The sequence below is a fragment of the Canis lupus genome, chromosome 6 (genome assembly GCF_048164855.1).
Source record: "Canis lupus baileyi chromosome 6, mCanLup2.hap1, whole genome shotgun sequence".
Lineage (NCBI taxonomy): Eukaryota > Metazoa > Chordata > Mammalia > Carnivora > Canidae > Canis > Canis lupus.
The window spans coordinates 44,905,717-44,922,852 of record NC_132843.1 but is presented as its reverse complement, the minus strand read 5'-3'; the positions used below and the strand labels follow the sequence as shown (position 1 = coordinate 44,922,852).

Below are 17,136 nucleotides of genomic sequence, written 5' to 3'. Positions count from 1 at the left end.
AGGGATGGGCTGGGTGGAGGCCTCAGGGCCCAGGGCGGGGGGCTCCCCAGTCCACGTGGCAACATCTTGATCCCAAAGTAGGTAGGCCCCTGCCCACTCATCTTTTTCCCAGGATCCTAGCGGCATGAGTGAACCCCACAGTCCATAGTGTGAATAGCACTGTGGTTCTCCAAGCCACACAGTAAGAGACAGGGTGAATTTTTAATGTGGTGTTTGGAAAGCGTACTCATGACTTGAGTCCTGCTGGGGTGTGGTGTCCAACAATGGTCTTAAGGGGTTTTCAGTGCAGAGGTTCAGTGGGTGGTTGGGTTTAAGAAGAGTTACGAGGGGCACCTCAGTGGCTCAGTGGTTGAGTGTCTGCCTTCAGCTCAGGTCGTGATCCTGGGGTCCTGGGATTGAGTCACATATCGGGCTCCCTGTAGGGAACCTGCTTCTCCCCCTGCCTATGTCTCTGCTTCTCTCTCTGTGTCTCTCATGAATAAATAAATAAAATCTTTTTTTAAAGAGCTACTAAAAATGATTAAGTAATGTTAAAGATGACATACTGTGTTGCCGCCATCTGAAAATAAGATTTCATTTTTGTGTGCTGCATCCAGTTCTCATCTGTATGCTCTGTGATTGTGATGTATATATTTGTGTGCATTCTTTTCATGTCCTAGGACATTAGGCATCAGCATTTTGACACCTGTTTCTTTCATTCTCTATGTTCAGTGCCATCACTAAGTCTTGTTAGTTCTGCCCCCATAATATTTCTGAAATCTGGGTGGGCTTGTGACCACTTCAATAATGAGAGCACTATAAGGAATGCTGTTGTCTTCCAAGGCTAGGTGAGAAAGGCCATGCAGTCTCCGCCTCGTTCACGATTACATTTCCTCTCAGAGCTGTGCGTCTCCATGCTTTGAGGAAGCCCAAGCCCATGGAGAGGCCACATGTAGGTTCTCAACCTGACAGTCCTCACTCACTGAGCCCATCTTCCAAGTCAATCCAGCCTAGACACCAGGGATGTGCATAAAGGAGCATCCAGGGGCCCTTGGCTGGCTCAGTCAGAAGAGCATGCGACTCCTGGTTTCAGGGTCATGAGTTCGAGCCCCATGTTGGGTGTAGAGATTACTTAAAGAAAAAAAATCTTAAAAAACAAAAAAGGTGTCCAGATGATTTAGGAGAGAGCTAAATTCCAGTCTTCTCAGCAGAAACCTCAGACATCGTGGAAAAAAGGCAAGCCATTCCTACTGTGACCTGTTCAAATTCCTGATCCAAAGAATCCAAGTGTAATAAAGCAGTGGTCATTCTACTCTGCTGAGTTTTGGGATGGCTTGTTATAGAGCAATGATATTTTTGCAGTCAATACATTAGAAACAAATAGCGCCATCGTGCACTGCCCACTCGGGGGCTGCCAGGATGGGAGGGGCACGGATCCATGGTGCTGAATGTGGATGTGCCTTCAGCTGTGTGAAGACACCACTTGATGGCTATTAAACACCCACCTAGGAAAGTACCTGGCATGCAGGCTCTTGGCTTCAGCTGCACAGTATCATCAACCAGGGAGCCTCAAAAGAGACAAACCCACATATACAATTAGCGAAATCTGCCCTCAAGGGGAGAGGCTGGGGCTCAGGGGATTCTAACGAGTCCTCTGGGTTGAGAATAACTGATATAGTAGCACTCGACAAGCAACAGCAGCTATTTCAGTTAATTTATAGCCAGCATAATTACCATTTTAATGATTGTGTACAATCAATTCCAACATGTTTATAGACCATTCACTAAGCTACTCCCAGAAATTTAGATCACTTCCGATTTTTAAGAAAAAAATGATATGATGTAGATCCTCCAACTTATGACCCTTTTTTTTGCCTTTATGGAATATTTGCTTAGGATAAACTCCTAGGGACTCCTGGGCAGGAAAACCTTTGCAGCCAGAGACTACAGAGCTGGGAAGCAACATGGTCACAAACTCAGACTCCTTCATTCTGTGCAGAGGAAACCCGGAGCGGCTAAGTGGTCAGGCCCAGGGGTGCTTTCCCTGCCTGTGTTCCTGGCTTCCTTTCTGCCTCTTTAAAAAGTCCTCTGTAGGCTGGAGTCAAGGAAGACGGGCAGGCAGAGGAGTCTGGATGTAGCTGCTGAGAGAGGGAGGGAAGAGAACGGAAGAGGAAGACCTGCCAACTCAGGCTCTGGTCTCCAGCCTAGAAGAGAGCAGTGCTCACGGGCCCAGATGCGATCCCAGCTGGAAAACCTAGAAGGTTCTGATGAACCTGACTGGGTCTGTCCTGTGGGTGTACAGCATCTGCAAGCACATCCTGAGGGTGGGGGTGTCCAGGGGTGGAAGGTGGGGGAACTCCCACTTTGCAGGCAGCCAAGCTCTCTGAGATCCCTCTGGACAGAAGATAAAAAACAAATGTCTGATACCATTCTGGGAACAAATGGGTCCTGCTTCATGCCCCTGCCCGCCCCCCACCACCCTGGGGATCCCAGCTGGTCCTCAGTCATCTAGACACCTTAAAGTCTGAGGCAGAGAGCCTCTTGAAAGCAGGACTAAAAGCTGCTTGAAAGTACAAGATCAGAGAGCTGCTTCAAGTCCTTCATGGGAAATCCTCCTACTTAAAGCTCTCTTGAGTGTTCTCTTGCCTTCTACTCAGCAGAGGGCTGGATGTCCCTGTAATCCAGCAGAGGAAGATGAATGGCCCAGAAGCATCACCTGAAAACCTCTGCATAAAAGAGAAATGCCCCTTCACCAGGCCCCACTAACAGGGAGCCCAGGAGAAGGTCAAGCCTGACCTGGGAGGGCTCACCTCTGTCCCTGTCCCTCAAGGAAGCTGTCTGCTCTATTGGGGCCTGGCCGTGTTGCCCAGGAGGATGCTCCCACCAGTTTCTAGTGCTCTCATGGCCATATTTCCCCAGGTTCCTCCTCTAGAGGGTGTTCTGTGCAAAGGACTCAGAGGCTAAATGACAAATGTCATCTTCCTAGACTCTGATGACATACGGTTGATCTGCATGTGCATCTCCAAGCTTCCTTCCTTTCAGCCTTTCTTCTAGTTATGTTTCACTTTCTTGAAGCTTTAAACATAAGGTCTACTCCTCAGGAGCTAAAGTTAATTGTGGCTGATCTAGAACCTTCCTGCTTGTCCTCCAGCAGGACAAGAACCTAAGCCTCAGTAGGAGGCTTCCGGCCTTGGGGCCTTTCTGGAATTCAGAGCCACAGGCAGGAAGGGGAAAGCATCTAGCTATACCTAGGCCTCATTCCCACACCTCCATGCCTACTGCCTTATGGAGGGACATGAGGACCATCAGGTCTGAAGTCCTCAGGTTATGCCTGAGGTGGGCACAGGGTGAGTGCTGACTCTTAGGACTCAACCCAATGCTCCCTCCATGACTGTACCATGTAGCCTCCTCTTAAAACTGGTCTTCGTGACCAAGGAGAGGGACCAGAAGCTCCCCTACATCTAGACGTGGCTTTTGAGACATTCAGAGGGATCACAGGGCCTTCCTAGTCAAGATGATCTTGGTGGTGGCTCTGTGTTCTCTTCTTTGGTGGTAAAAGCAGCACTGGAAGTAGAGGTGGGGCAGGGGGGTTACATATAAGATTTGAGACACTAAGATTAGAAGATTTTATCCACAGGGGTTGCCAGAAGCAGAGAGGAAATGGGTAGAGAGCTGGGGCAGAGGACCCATCTGAAGAAACTGAAAAGGAAAAAAAAAACCCATCTACATCACTTATCCAGAAGATGGAACTAAATATAGATATAATTCATAAGCAGACATGATAATTTTATGAGTAACGGAGGGAGTAGAAGAGAACAGGAGAAAAAGGGAACAGGGAACAAAGAAGTAGGATTCAGGAATGTGCAAAGTCTGTCAGGGAGCGTCTTCTGTATGTGTGCCAATGACGTGTCACTCCGAGGGGACAGGAAATGAGTGGAAGCAGACCTGCTGAGGGAGGCTACCTGGTCCTTGTCTTGGGCGTCCACTGGGTGGACAGGTGAGCTGGGGCAATAGCTCCCCATGGGGACACAGCCCTTCAGACCGGTGGGAAGATGAGGAGGGCTTTTCCCTCCAAAGTAAAGTTACAGTAAATCCCTGACAAACCAAAGCAACTATTTCCTGTAGCTCTGTGTCTCCCTACACTCGGTCGCTCCCACCCGCCACACATGCACACGTCAGAAAGGACAATTTGGGTTTCATTTCCTGCAGCAGTATATAAAACAGATTAAGGAAATATAAAATTGGAGCTGGCTTGTGCTGGGAAAAGCTTATCTCTTCCCATTACATTTTATTTTTTTTAATAGCAGCATTTAAAAAGAGCCTCCACATAATCTTCTGCAGAGGACTCATTTGAAGGCTCCAAGGGGGTTGCTACAACAGTCCTGACTCTAAATGTCACACGAGAAATGGCGGCACTGACTGTCTGCCACATGACAGGCATGGTTGGTTCATTCCGGAATAAAAACAGGGTCCCAGAACTGATTTCAATCTTATCACATCTTTTTTTTTTTTTGTAAGTAATTTTAAAATTGTGGTCTTATATTAAATATGTTAAATTATGATTTAAAGTTGCCAACAATAGCTTGCTTATTAATTTTTAATACAAATATATTAAGCTTATCAAGGATCTCATATGCTCTCTACCATGAGCCTGAGGGAATCCAATAAATGACTTCCCCAAGCATGATTTAAATATGGATATAAAATCAGAGGGAAAATAAATGTATGCCTGATAAGAACCTCTGGAATCACATCACAAGAAGGAAAAATGCAAGTTTTCTGGAGTCACATCACAAGAGGGAAAAATGCAAGTTTTCTGCAGGGCTCAGGTTGAAAGCAGAGTGGAGAGATAGGAGGCGGTCATGGTCTGAGGCTTCCAAAGCAGGAAATGTAAGAAGCCAGACCTACAACAAATCCAGCAGTCCCAGAGCTAGAAGCTCTTTACAATGGGCAGCAGAAACTTCCACAGGCTTAGACTACAAGCCTGAGCTCAGTAGCACCCCTGCTGACTCTACTCTCTGCTCTACACCTTGAATAACTCAGCATAGGATCCACTGGAAGGATCTGTCCTCCTGGGAGACAAAATTTCCTTAACGAAAACGCTGATCCATTCATTCGCTAAATATTTTCTAAGCAGCTCTAATGAGTAAGGCTTGGCTTTACCCTGGGAGGAGCCCTGGCACAAGGAGGAGACAGAATGGAATCCATGCAGGGCAGCCTGTGATAAAGGGAGCTGTAAGGTGCTGGGGACCCAGGGGAGGGAGGGACTTTCAGAGGGTTGCAGATGTGGTGAGCTCAGGACTGTGCCCTCCACTGGGTAGTAAAAGAGCTGCTACATGTTGCTATTTTAACTAATCACTCAATCTCATGAGTATTTCTTGAGCACCTGAGATAGTCTGAAGAAGTCATGTCTCGTCCCCATGTCTCAGTTTCCTCAATTAAATAATGAAGATACCAGATGAGCTTAATTCTAGGGGCAGACCAAGTCCCAGATAGAAGGAGGTGGTGTGGATTTGGCTTTGTTCCAAATATTGGGTTCTTGATTTCTGAAATAATTATATGTGGTCAGAGAATTTACTCTGTACCACTGGACGCCTTTTATCCTCATTGATACCTATTAATGGCCCAGCATGAGGTCTCCCTTGGTTTATGATCTGTAGATGCTTGAAAAGAACACGTATTCTGCTATTACTGGATGGAGTTCTTTATAAATGTCAATTAGATACTGTTGGTTGATGGTATTGTATTGTGAAATTCGCCTACGTCCTTGCCGATTTTCTGTCTAGGGGTTCAGTCACTTGTTGACAGAGGGGTGCTCATGTCCCCAGCTGTGCTAGTAGCCACAAGCTTACTGCCTATTTCTTCATTCAGTCCTATCAATTTTTGTTTCCCACATTTTGCAACTGGGTTTTTTGATGCACATGTATTGCTATGTCTGCTTGGTAGACTGACCTTTCAGCCAAAATTTCTGTCTCTAGTAATATTTTCTTTGCTCTGAAGTCTACTTTATCTGATATTAACATTGCTACTCCAGCTTTCTTTCAATTAATCATGATATGTCTTTTGCCATCCTTCACTTTTGACTTACCTATGTCATTACATTTAAAGCAAGTTTCTTATAGACAAGTTACAGTTAGGTGATTAACAAAATCCATTCCATGAGTCTGTCATTTAATCGGTGTCATTTTACAGAGAGCTGAATATCCGGGTTTAAGTCTGCCATTTTATTTTTTGTTTTCTGTTTATTCTGGGTTTCTTTGTTTCTGTTTTCTTATTCTTGCATTTCCTGTGGGTTACATTCTTTTTTAGAATTCCACTCTAAGGGGATTTTGAGTGAATCCCTTAGTACAGCTTTTTCTCATGGCTGCTCTAGGTCTCACATTACATATGTGCTACATCACACTGTACTAGTGTCGTTTTATCAGTTCGAGTGAAGGTGCAGAAACCTTACCCTATTTTATGTCTTTTACCCTCCCCTATTTGGAATATAATTGTTCTAAATATTTCCACTAAATGCATTTAGAACCACATGAGACAATGTTGTAATTTTGTTTCAACAGTCAATCATAATCTAGAAAACTCTATAGAGAAGGAAAACCTGCTTTATTTACCCATATCTTTGTCATCATGTTCTTTCTTCCTTCCTGATGTTCCAAGATTTTTTGTTTCTTTCTCGTTTCCTTTGTTTAGAGAAGTCCTTTAGTCATCCTTTAAGAAGAGGTCTGCTAGTGACTAGTTCTCTATTTTCCTTCATTTGAGAATGTCTTGATTTCCTTTCATTCCTGAAGGATATTTTTGCTGAATGTAGATTTTTGAAGTAATAGTACTTTTCTTCCAGTCCCTGAATAATAGTATTCCTTTTATCTGGCCTCCATGGTTTCTTTTCTTTTTTTTCTTTTCTTTTCTTTTTTCTTTTCTTTTCTTTTTTCTAAGATTCATGTATTTATTCATGAGAGATACACAGAGAGAGGCAGAAACATAGGCAGAGGGAGAAGTAGGCTCCTTGCAGGGAGCCCGATGTGGGACTCGATCCCAGGACCCTGGGATCATGACCTGAGCCAAAGGCAGATGCTCAACCACTAAGCCACCCAGGTACCCCTTGCTTCCCTGGCTTCTGATGAGAAAATCATTATAATTCAAATTGTTTTGTCTTTAGTTTTCAGAAGTTTGACTATGATGGGTCTTGAGGTGGATTTTTCTTATTTGGTATTCACTTAGCTTCTTGAATCTGTAGCTTATGTCTTTTGCCAAATTAGAGGGAGTTTTCTCTAATTCCTTTATTTTTAAGATTTTATTTATTTTAGTGAGACAGCAAGTGAATGCAAGCAGGAAGAGGGGCAGAGGGAGATGGGGAGAGAATCTCAAGCAGACTTTGCGCTGAGCCAGAGCCCGATGCAGGGCTCAATTCCAGGACCCTGAGATCAGGACCTGAGTCAAAATCAAGTGGGAAGCTTAACTGACTGAGCCACCCAGTCTCCTTTCTCTTTCTTTTCTTTTCTTTCTTTCTTTCCTTCCTTTCTTTCTTTAAGTTTCATTGTGGTAAAATGTATATAACATCATAACAGTTACCACTTTAACTATTTTTAAATGTACAGTTCGGTGACACTAAGTGCATTCATATTGCTGTGCAACTATCAACACTGTCTATACCCAGAACTTCTGCATCATCTCAAACTAAAAAAGTGTGCCCACTGGACAGTAAATCCTCTTTCCCTCCAGCGCCTGGTAAGCATTATGCTACTTTCTGTCTCTTTGCTTTTGACCTATTAGGTACCTCATGTACATGGAATCATATGCTATTTGTCCTTTGGTGTCTGGCTTATTTCACTTGGCACAATACTCACCCATGTTGTAGCATGTACCAGAATTTCTTTTTGTTTTCAGGCTGAATTAACATTCCATTATATCTATCTATCTATCTATCTATCTATCTATCTATCTATCTATCTATTTCCCCCCCCCCTACATTTTGTTCATCTTCTTATCCACCCACAAATATAGCAGTTGTTTCCATCTTCTGGCTACTGTGACTAATGGGGCTATGAACTCTGTCTGGTGTACAAATATCTGTTCATATCCTTATTTCCAATACTTTTGTGTATATACCCAAAAGTGGAATAGCAAGATCCAATAGTAATATTATGTTTCATTTTTTTAGGGAACTACCATATCATTTTCCGGAGCAGTTGCACAATTTTGCATTCATACTGGTTATGTACAAGGGTTCCAATTTCTCCATATCCACATGAACGCTTGTTTTCTGTTTTGTTTTGAAAACAGCCATCCTAAAGGATGAGAAGTGATATCTCATTGTGGTTCCTGATTTGCATTTCCCTAATGAATAGTGATGTGAGGCATCTTTTCATGTGCCTTTTGGTCATTTGTCTATCTTCTCTGAAGAAATGTCTCATCAAGTCCTTTGCTCACTTTTTAAAGTATCTATCTATCTATCTATCTATCTATCTATCTATCTACCTAGAGTGAGCAGGGGGAGAGGTAGAGGGAGTGGGAGAGAGAATCCCAAGCAGACTCTGTGCTGAGCATGGAGCCTGATGCAGGGCTCGATCAAATGACCCTGATGTCACGACCTGAGCTGAAATTAAGAGTAGGACACTCAACTGACTGAGCCACCCAGACACCCCCTTTGCCTACTTTTTAATTGGGTTGTTTTCTTGTTGAGTTTCAAGAGATCTCTGTATAGGTTGGCCATTAATCCCTTATTAAACATGTGATTTGCAAAAATTTGTATTATTCTGTGGGTTGCCTTTTACTGTTGATTGTGTCCTTTGTTACACAGAAGTTTTAAATTCTGAAGCAGTCCAATTTATTATTATTTTTGTTTCCTGTGGCTTTGGTGTCATATATAAGAAATTGCTAAATCCAAAGTCACAAAATTTTTCCTCTATGTTTTCTTCTAAGAGTTTTATAGTTTTAGTTCTTATACTTAGAACTCCATCATGAGTTACTTTTTGGAACAGTGTTAGTAAGGGTCCAACTTCATTCTTTTGCATATGGATATCCAGTTTTCCCAACATCATCTGTTGAAGAGACTATCCTTTTCTCATTAAGTGGTCTTGGTACCCTGGTCAATAATCACTTGGACATATATGTGATGGTTTATGTCTGGACTCTCTATTCTACTCCATGAGTCTATATGGCCATCTTTTTGCTGGTACCACATTCTTCTGGTTACTGTAAGCTTTTCATAAATTTGAAATCAAGAAGTGTGAGCCTTACATTTTTTCCATCTTTTTTCAAGACTATTTTTGTCTACCAGAGTCCCTTGAGACTTCCATGAATTTTAGGATAGAGTTTTCTATTTCTCGAAAAAATCATTGGGATTTTGATAGACATTATACTCATTCTATGGATGGCTTTGAGTAGTACTGACATCTAACAATATTCTGTCTTCTAATCATAAACATGGAATGTTATTCTATTTACTTATATATTTTTAAATTTTTTCAGCAATGTTTTATAGTTTTCAGTGTATAACTCTTTCACCTCCGTGGTTAAAGTAATTTCTGAGTACTTTATTCTGTTAGATGCTATTGTAAATGGAAATGTTTCCTTAATTACCTTTTTGGATTGTTAACTGTCCTCGTATAAGAACACAACTGACTTTTGCATGTTCATTTTATATCCTGCTACTTTGTTATATTTGCTAGTTTTACCATTTTTTTGTGTGTGGAGTATTTAGGGGTTTCTATATATAAGATCATGTCATCTGTGAACAGAGATAATTTTATTTCTTCCTTTCCAATTTGAATTCTTCCACCCTTGCTTCTTCAAGTACTCTTTCCACCCTGTCTTCTTTCCTTCCTCCTTATGGGACACCAATGTTGTGTCTTTGTTATTGGTCCCACAGTCCCTGAAATTCTGTTCAATTTTATCTTTTATTCAGTTGTTTCCTCTGTTTTTCAAGATTGGGAAGCTTCTATTGTTCTATCTTCAAGTTCGCTAATTCATTCCTCTGTCCTCTCCATTCTGCTATAAAGCACTAGTCTGTTTATTTGGGTAATTGTATTCATCAGTTCTTAAATTTCTATTTGCATCTTCTTTCTATTTTCTATCTCCTTGCTGAGACTTTATATTTTTTCATTTGTTTTCAGGGTGTTCATAATTGCTCATTGAAGCATTTTTATGATGGCTGCTTTAGAACCTGTCAGCCAGCTATGGATAGTCTTTTTTTTTTTTTTTCCCCCCCTTAAAACTGAGATCTTAAAAAAAAAAAAAAAGAAAACTGAAATCTTCCTGGTTCTTGGTATGACATGTGACTTTCAATTGAAATCTGGACATTCCGGATATTCAGTTGATATTCTGAATTTTATTTAAACCTTATGTTTTAGCTGGATTTCTCTGAAATTGCTCCAATAAGAGAATGAAGAGATAATGGGGAGAGAATACCATGTGACTGCCAGGTGGAGGTAAAAGTCCAGATTTTGAACTTGGCTCCTTATTTGTACTGGGCTTATACTTTCTGCTAGGCAAATTTCTGCTGGTTTCCTTTAATATGACTTAATCACTATGCTTTCATTTTATTGACCATTCTGTTACTTGACCTCCTTTTTTGGTTCAGAAACATATAGCTAAAACTAATATTCTCTATTTGGAGGTCCACAGGAGGCATTCATATGTATCAGAGGCAGGGACATTCAAATAACTCTTTGAAGGCATTATTGATGATTATGGCATAACATATGTCTGTATTTTTGTTCTCCCTCTTTCCATCCCATTTGCCCACATGCTATGGTGTGATGTTACATATTCAGAAGACGGCTTTTTAACCTAAAGGCTATGGGCACCTACAGAGTGCAAGGAGAGGCTTCAGGCAGCCCATGAAGTCCCTCTCCTCACCCAGAGTACAAGGTATTGTGTATATGTACATTCTTCTCTAGTGAGTCAGTGGTTCTTATCAGATTTCTAAATAAGGGTGTGATTAAAGAGGTTAAGAATCACTATAGCAGATTAAGGAATGGGAACCATAGAATTGTATGCTTTAAATCAGTTTTTGGGGGGCTTAAATTTAGAGTGTAGGCTAGAGTAGACAGAGACTAGTATGGTTGTGCTTTGAGCTTTCCCTGGATGTGCCTGAATAGCTGATAGCTCTGTGAGAATGAGAGGAATGTCTAGGACCTATGTCCTTTGCTCCCTGCTCAGGCCCAGAAAAAGCTAAAAAGATCCTCAAAATGTAAAATGCATCAACAAAATGAAATGAAAAGGGGAAATGAACATTATAGTGTAATGTAAAAAATTTACATCTAAATAAAAAATGATTACTAAAGGGGAATTAGTCTGTTTTTTTCCAACCTGCCTTCAGCTAACAAGGCACTAACAAAGCAGCTAGTCTGCCCACAGTGAGGAAGTCAGCAGTGTGCAGGGCTCCTAGAAAAGAAACAGGTTGACTGACAAGAGTCCAAAAAATGACAGTTGCCATGAGCTCTAAGAAGTCAAATTAGTGGCTAACAAAATTCTTCCAAGAAATAAATGGAAAGGAATGAGAACAGTTAAGAGACAGGAGAAAGCAGGAGACAAGCTTTGCAAAGGGACCCCAGGACTGTCCTTTGGCAGCAGTCATAAGCATTTCAGCTGAGCCCAGTGGAGATGAAAGCCTAAACCAAATCAGTGTTGGGCTAAGTGGATCCCTTTCCTGGAGGAGGCTGGCCTAATGGAATCTGTAACCAATTTCTGCTTCTGAAGATTTTCTCATTTCTGCTCCAAAACCAGCCTTTGAAACCCTTTTCAAGTTCTTTCATTCTATTATTTCCAGAGTTTCTAAGAAAGAATACCTAGGGGTGCCAGCCTAAAGAGAACATCAGTTTCAAAAGGCAGAGAACAGATTTTCTCTTTCCCCTCTCTGGGATATCTAAGCCATAAGAAAACTCAGGAAGAGAGGCTTTCTGCAGAATGAAACTGGCCTGCTCCTAGGCCTTCAGGTACTATGAGCTTGCAAAGCAATGGACATGACCTGCCTGTCCCTCTGTGTGACACCATAAATTGTAACAAGGCAGAAACATATTTGGTCTTCATCCTAGTTTCTGACACAGAACTTCCAGAACCCTTGGCGTTTCCAAGGTGCAGAAAGCAATAAAAGTGTCTCTTGTTATGTTAATAAGGTGACTTTCTCAGAAAGCACCTAATGATGGGGGCTGTCTGCCTAGAAAACCAACCATGTGATGATTGACTTCTGACAGGCAGAGGAGTTAGAGGCTGAATCAGTTGCCAATGGCCAATGATTTAATCAATCATACCTAGGTAATGAAGCCCATATAAAAACCTCAACGGATGGGGTTTAAAGAGCTTCTGGGGTGGTGAACACATGGAGATCTAAGAAGACTGGTGAGCTCTAAGAGAGGATGGAAGCTTTGTGCCATTTCCTTAGATTGTGCACTATGCCTCTCTCCTATCTAGTTGTTCCTGATTTATAGCCTTTTACAATAGATTGGTGATCTAGTATGCAAAATGTTCTTCTGACTTCTGTGAACCACCCTAGCACATTAATTGATCCTAAAGAAGGGGTCCTTGGAATCTCCAATCTATACACCTGGTCAGTCAGAAGCACAGGTGACAGCCTGGGCTTGCCATCAGCATCCGCAGTGGAGAGTAGTCTCGTGGGGCTGAGCCATTTACCTGCTGGGTCTGATGCTATCTCTGGATAGACAGTGTCAGAATTGAACTGAATCATAGGACACCCACCTGGTGTCCAAGAATTGATTGTTGACAGGGGAAAACCCTTGCCACACATTGGAATTGGGGAGATCAGAGCCTTACACTGCTAGTGAATGGTCAGTAAAGGCCCAGACAAGATCTGGTCCACTAGCCATAGACATAGTATATATATGTATTAGCTCAAAGAACAGGACCAGAGTGAGGCTTTTAAAGATCTCAATTCATTAAAAAATCTATTCATTCAAGTACGTCTTTAATAGAGCGTGCTGTGTTTGGGGCATGTGTTAGGTGGTACCAGGAGACAAAAGGTATGTAAGTCAGGGCCTCTTGTGGAATTCCCACTCAATATGGAAAAACAGAACATGCCCATGTGAAATGCCGAGTTAGAGAACATAATTGTTCAATAGTGGAAACACCATATAACCCCAAGCTTCAACAAGTGTTGATGGGACCAGATAGTGGGAGAATGATCAGAACGACAATTCCTGTAACAATAATAATTCCTTATAGTCTCAAAATACTTAGGACTTAGCAAAATAGTCTCACACACTACCTCATTTACTCCTTAAGATCACTCTATGGGATGGGGATTATGTTCATTTTAAAAATAAGAAAGTTCTATTAAGAGGGATTAAGAGACTTGCTTCAAGTCATGGCACTTGCAGGTGACACTCTTCACTCTAAACCTGAGTACTCCCTCTACCATGCAACACTGCCAGGCACATGGCATAGACAGTGACTTCCAGAGCCAAACAGGAAGTTTGGGGTCAGGCCAAGCTTTAACCACAGCAAGGGCAGACTTGCTGATGCTGTTCTAAGAATTTTTCATTTGCAGCTATGAGAGTCCATACTGGAGCTTACCCCTTCAGTACCAGGAGGAGGAGATGCTAAAACAGTTAACAAAGGAAGCTTCTGGAGGTGAGGTCACATGGTAAGAAGACCATGAGGAAGGCAGCATAGAACTGGACCCGAGGGGTATAGGAGGGCAGAAAGTGTGTCACAGGGCGGGCTGGTGATGACCACAGTGACCATCCAGCCTGAGTGATCCCCTAAATTCACATCTAGATGTCTGTCTGGGTTCCTGCCTTTGCAGCTGGGATTAGATTCCTCCTTCAAGAGTTCTGCACACAGAGGTGATAAAAAAGCCTCACACGATGAAGGACATGATACAAATCTCTTCTGATGTCTCCCCCACTTTCTCCTGAGCTGGCATCAGGAGCTCAGGTGATCCACAGGGATTTCTGCTCACTGAGTCTTACTAGAGGGTCTCATCTCCTTAACTGGGCCAGTTTAGAGGAAAAGCAGAGAGGCCAGGATTCCAGCCTGTATGTAATGACTTGGTCACATGTTGCCTCCTGCACTAAACTGGAAGGACGACACTGGGCCTTATTCAGATCAATAGAAGAATTTAATCCACACACGTTGAATTAAACTGAACAAACCAACTTCAGTATGACTTTGGACAGGCTCTCAAATGTCTCCATGCTTTAGCTCCTTCCTTTCAAATGGGAATGAAAATATCTGCTCCACTGACCTCATTTGTTATGAGGACCACATAAGATCATGTACATATGAACAGTATTTTTAAAAAAGATTTATTTATTTATTTTAGAGAGTGAGGGAAGGGGGAGAGAGGGGTAAAGGGAGAGAGAGAGAATCTTAAGCAGATTCTATGCTGAGCATGGAACTGATGCAGGTCTCAAGCTCACCACCCTGAGATCATGACCCGAGCTGAAACCAAGAGCCAGATGCTTAACTAGCTGAGCCACCCAGGTGCCCTTACATATGAGCAGTATTAATGCTTTCTAGTCCTCTAGAAATATAAAGGATTCGTTTGATCACTTATAAAACAACTTGCAGGTGACCTGGGTTGGGGACATCAAACACTTGGGAAATTTGCCCCACATTATTTTTCTGTCAAAACTTGTACATGGTAGACCTACTCAGTGAGTATTTCTGCCTAACTGACCCAACAAGCTGACAGCTATTAGACCAGTAAAGGAAAGGTTTATCTGAGATTGCAAGAGATTGTGAGGTGCTCCTCCATCAGTCTGGGTACAGCTGTCAGACAAGGTAAAAAGAACAGGAAGACCCATGTGCCTTTGGGAATTTCAGTGTTCTTCCTGTTTTCCATGGGCCTCTTTCTTTATTTTCTTCCTTACCTTTCCTTTCCTCTCCTCTCCTCCTTGATTTTATTTATTTGTTCATGAGAGACACACACACACAGAGATGCAGAGACATAGGCAGAAGGAGAAGCAGGCTCCCTGCGGGGCTCCTGATGTGGGACTCTATCCCAGGACCCCGGGATCACGACCAGAGCCAAAGGCAGATGCTCAACCACTGAGTCACCCAGGTGCCCCTCCATGGGCTTATTTCAATTAAAGATCAGGAAAAGGAACATGGCTATCATTAAGAAAAAACCCCAAAACCAGCACTAGAGAATTTCATTTTTTAGAATCCCTTAGGCATTTGTTACTTTACTCCTCTAACTATGGGTAGCTGTTCCTGTCATGGGGCCAGACAGCCCCGGGCATCCCCTGAGAACCTGGATGGAGGGCCAGGATCTCTCCACTGTAGCCCTTCTGCAGACAAGGCGCCCATAGCCCAGGGGGATCCTGTTCAACATCCGGTACTCCGTGGGAAACCACATACAACAGGGCTCCCTGAGACCTGCCAACACCTGGACCAGGTAAGCATGTCTGCTCTCCGTCTATAAGCTACGGTTGGGTGAGAAGGGGCTCTGCTGGGGTAGCAAGGCCAGAGCAGCAGGGAGCCCTGGCTCCCAGGGGCATGGGAGGCTCACTGAGAGTAAACATCACTCTTTACTGTATTCTAAGGCAGACCCAGTTCTCCTATTTAGTTTCTCTGCACTTGCACTTACTGCTACAGTCATACTGACCTCCCCTCCTCCTCCCTCCAACAAGGAATACCTCCTAAGTTCCAAGTCTTTGTATGGCACTGAGCTGGTTACAAAGACAACCACAAAGACCTCACTGTCCCCTGGGCATTAGGTATTCCTACTGTAAGACACCCCGTCTTATGGCTTTATTGTGAGTCCCAGATATCATGCTTTTAAAAAAAATTGAAGGTTTGTGGCAACCCTGTGTCAAGCAAGACTGTGGGCACCATTTTCCAACAGCATTTGGTCACTTCATGTCTGTGTCGCATTTCGGTAATTCTCACAATATTTCAACTTTTTCATCATTATTGTGTTTGTCGTGGTGATCTGTGATCTTTGAAGTTCACCATAGTAATTGTTTTGGGGCATCAAGTACCATGCCCATATAAGACACATATAATATAATACATCTATTATTATATATAACAAACAAACATTATGTGTGTTTTGATTGCTCCACCAACTGGCCAGTCCCCACCTACCCTCCTTGGGCCTCCCTGCTCCCTGAGACATGGTATTGAAAATTAGGAACCCTTCAATAGCCCCTGTGTGTTCAAGTGAAAGGAAGGGTCACATGTCTCTCATTTTAAATCAAAACCAAAAATTGTTAAGCTGAGTGAGGAAGGCATGTTGAAATGTGGAGGTTGAAAAAGCTAGGCCTCTTGTACTGAACAGTAAGCCAAGCTGTGAATGGAAAGGGAAAGTTTTTGAAGGAGATTACAAATGTTTTTCTATTGAACACACACATGATAAGAAAGTGAAATGGCCTTACTGCTAATACAGAGAAAGTTCCAGTGGTCTGGATAGAAGATTGAGTAGATGCAACATTCCCTTAGGCCAAAGCCTAACTTAACTTATGGAGTTATTCATCAGATTCAGCTAAGATAATTAATGAAGATGGCTACACTGAACATCGGATTTTTCAATTCCGACAAAACAGCCTTAAACTGGAGGAAGATGCCATCCAGAACTTTTACAGCTAGAGAAGTCAATGCCTGGTTTCAAACCTTCAAAGCACAGGCTGACTCTCATTAGGCATTAATGCAGCTGGTGACTTTAAGTTCTGACCTACTACCTAAGGAAAAAAAAAAAAAGAAGATTCCTTTCAAAACATTACTATTCATTGATAATGGACCTGGGCACCCAAGAGCTCTGATGGAGATGGACAGTGAGATTAGTGTTGTTTTCATGCCCAACAACATAACATCCATTCTAAGCTCATGGATCATAGTGTAATTTCCACTTTCAAGTCTTATTATTGAAGAAATACATTTCATTAAACTATAGCTGCCATAGATAGTGATTCCTCTGATGGATCTGGGCAACGGAAATCAAAAACCTCCTGGAAAGGATTCGCCTTTCTATTCCATCTACCCTTGATGCCATTGGGAACATTTGTGATTCATGGGAAGAGGCCAAAATATCAAAATTAACAGGAGTTTGGAGGTAGCTGATTCCAACCCTCACAGATGACTTTAAAGGGTTCAAGACCTAAAGAAGGGAAGTCACTGCAGATGGGGTGGGAAGAGCAGGATAACTAGGATTGGAAGTGGAGTCAGAGGATGGGACTGATTGGCCACAATCTCATG

At 42.5% G+C, this 17,136-nt stretch overlaps 1 protein-coding gene across 8 annotated transcripts in view; it reads right to left on the bottom strand.

Moving 5' to 3' along the window:
• The window catches only part of SMYD3 (SET and MYND domain containing 3), a 796,483-nt gene that overhangs the window by 111,385 nt on the left and 667,962 nt on the right, over positions 1 to 17,136 (bottom strand). The window lies entirely within an intron of this gene.